The sequence below is a fragment of the Arachis hypogaea genome, chromosome 16, assembly GCF_003086295.3.
Source record: "Arachis hypogaea cultivar Tifrunner chromosome 16, arahy.Tifrunner.gnm2.J5K5, whole genome shotgun sequence".
NCBI classification, from domain to species: Eukaryota; Viridiplantae; Streptophyta; class Magnoliopsida; order Fabales; family Fabaceae; genus Arachis; species Arachis hypogaea.
The window spans coordinates 30,456,983-30,459,909 of record NC_092051.1 but is presented as its reverse complement, the minus strand read 5'-3'; the positions used below and the strand labels follow the sequence as shown (position 1 = coordinate 30,459,909).

Here is a 2,927-nt window from a genome sequence, read left to right as displayed (position 1 = left end):
AGGACAAGAATATTCTTGTTGAAGCAGATCTAGAACCTGAAAGGACTCTGAAGAGGAAACTAAGAGAAGCTAAATTACAACAATCCAGCAAGCACCTTTCAGAAATTTTTGAACAAGAAGAGGAGATGGCAGCCGAAAATAATAATAATGCAAGGAGGATGATTGGTGACTTTACTGCACCTAATTCCAATTTACATTGAAGAAGCATCTCCATTCCTGCCATTGGAGCAAACAATTTTGAGCTTAAACCTCAATTAGTTTCTCTGATGCAGCAGAACTGCAAGTTTCATGGACTTCCATCTGAAGATCCTTTTCAGTTCTTAACTGAATTCTTGCAGATATGTGATACTGTTAAGACTAATGGAGTAGATCCTGAAGTCTACAGGCTCATGCTTTTCCCTTTTGCTGTGAGAGACAGAGCTAGAATATGGTTGGACTCTCAACCTAAGGATAGCCTGAACTCTTGGGATAAGCTGGTCAAGGATTTCTTAGCCAAGTTCTTTCCTCCTCAAAAGCTGAGTAAGCTTAGAGTGGATGTTCAGACCTTCAGACAGAAAGAAGGTGAATCCCTCTATGAAGCTTGGGAGAGATACAAAGAACTGACCAAAAACTGTCCTTCTGACATGCTTTCAGAATGGACCATCCTGGACATATTCTATGATGGTCTATCTGAATTAGCTAAAATGTCCTTGGATACCTCTGCAGGTGGATCCATTCACTTAAAGAAAATGCCTGCAGAAGCTCAAGAACTCATTGACATGGTTGCTAATAACCAGTTCATGTACACTTCTGAGAGGAATCCTGTGAGCAATGGGACGCCTCAGAAGAAGGGAGTTCTTGAAATTGATACTCTGAATGCCATATTGGCTCAGAATAAAATATTGACTCATTAAGTCAATATGATTTCTCAGAGTCTGAATGGAATGCAAGCTGCATCCAACAGTACTCAAGAGGCATCTTCTGAAGAAGAAGCTTATGATCTTGAAAACCCTGCAATAGCAGAGGTGAATTACATGGGTGAACCTTATGGAAACACCTATAACCTCTCATGGAGAAATCACCCAATTCTCTCATGGAAGGATCAATAAAAGCCTCAACAAGGCTTTAATAATGGTGGAAGAAATAGGTTTAACAATAGTAAACCTTTTCCATCATCCACTCAGCAACAGACAGAGAACTCTGAACAAAATACCTCTAATTTAGCAAACTTAGTCTCTGATCTATCTAAGGCCACTATAAGTTTCATGAATGAAACAAGGTCCTCCATTAGAAATTTGGAGGCACAAGTGGGCCAGCTGAGTAAAAGGATCACTGAAATCCCTCCTAGTACTCTCCCAAGCAATACAGAAGAAAATCCAAAAGGAGAGTGCAAGGCCATTGACATAGTCAACACGGCCGAACCTGGAGAGGAAGGGAAGGACGTAAATCCCAGTGAGGAAGACCTCCTGGGACGTCCAGTGATCAATAAGGAGTTTCCCTTTGAGGAACCAAAGGAATCTGAGACTCATCTAGAGACCATAGAGATTCCATTGAACCTCCTTATGCCCTTCATGAGCTCTGACGAGTATTCATCTTCTGAAGAGAATGAGGATGTTACTGAAGAGCAAGTTACCAAGTGCCTTGGTGCAATCATGAAGCTGAATGCCAAATTATTTGGTATTGAGACTTGGGAAGATGAACCTTCCTTGTTCACCAATGAACTAAGTGATCTGGATCAACTGACATTGCCTCAGAAGAAACAGGATCCTGGAAAGTTCGTAATACCTTGTACCATAGGCAACATGATCTTTGAAAAGGCTCTGTGTGACCTTGGTTCAGGGATAAACCTCATGCCCCTCTCTGTAATAGAGAAACTGGGAATCTTTGGGGTGCAAGCTACTAAAATCTCATTAGAGATGGCAGACAATTCAAGAAAACAGGCTCATGGACAAGTAGAGGACGTGTTAGTAAAGGTTGAAGGCCTTTACATCCCTACTGATTTCATAATCCTTGATACTGGGAAGGATGAGGATGAATCCATCATCCTTGGAAGACCTTTTCTAGCCACATCAAGAGCTGTGATTGATGTTGACAGAGGTGAATTAGTCCTTCAATTGAATGAGGACTCCCTTGTGTTTACAACTCAAGGTTACCCTTCTGTAAACATGGAAAAGAGGCACAGTAAGCTTCTCTCAAAACAGAGTCAACCAGAGCCCCCACAGTCAAACTCTAAGTTTGGTGTTGGGAGGCCACAACCAAACTCTAAGTTTGGTGTTGAACTCCCATATCCAAACTCTAAGTTTGGTGTTGGGAAGTCTCAACAATGCTCTAAACATCTGTGAGGCTCCATGAGAGCCCACTGTCAAGCTATTAACATTAAAGAAGCGCTTGTTGGGAGGCAACCCAATTTTTATTTATCTAATTTTATTTTTCTTGTTCTTTCATGTTTTATTAGGTTTATGATCATGTGGAGTCACAAAATAAATATAAAAATTGAAAACGGAATAAAAAATAGCAGAAGAAAAATCACACCCTGGAGGAAGACATTACTGGCATTTAAACGCCAGTAAGAAGCATCTGGCTGGCGTTCAACGCCAGAACAGAGCATGGTTCTGGCGCTGAACGCCCAAAATGGGCAGCATCTGGGCGTTTAAACGCCAGAATTGCACCCTGGAGAAGAGCTGGCGCTGAACGCCCAGAACAAGCATGGTTCTGGCGTTCAACGCCAGAAATGGGCAACAAATGGGCATTCAACACCCAGAACAAGCACCAATCTGGCGCTGAACGCCCAGAGTTGTGTGCAAGGGCATTTTGCATGCCTAATTTGGTGCAAGGTTGTAAATCCTTGAACACCTCAGGATCTGTGGACCCCACAGGATCCCCACCTACCTCCACTCACTTCTTCTCACCCCTCTTTTACACAATCCCATAAACACTCTTCCCCAAAA

The 2,927-nt window shown here is 42.3% G+C and overlaps 1 non-coding gene across 1 annotated transcript; it reads right to left on the bottom strand.

Annotated features, from left to right (window-relative positions):
• Positions 1 to 521: 521 nt before the first annotated feature.
• LOC112760312 (small nucleolar RNA R71) lies at positions 522 to 629 on the bottom strand. The gene has a single exon (XR_003180759.1). It is a non-coding gene; the product is annotated as a small nucleolar RNA R71 (small nucleolar RNA).
• Between the last annotated feature and the right edge of the window lie 2,298 nt (positions 630 to 2,927).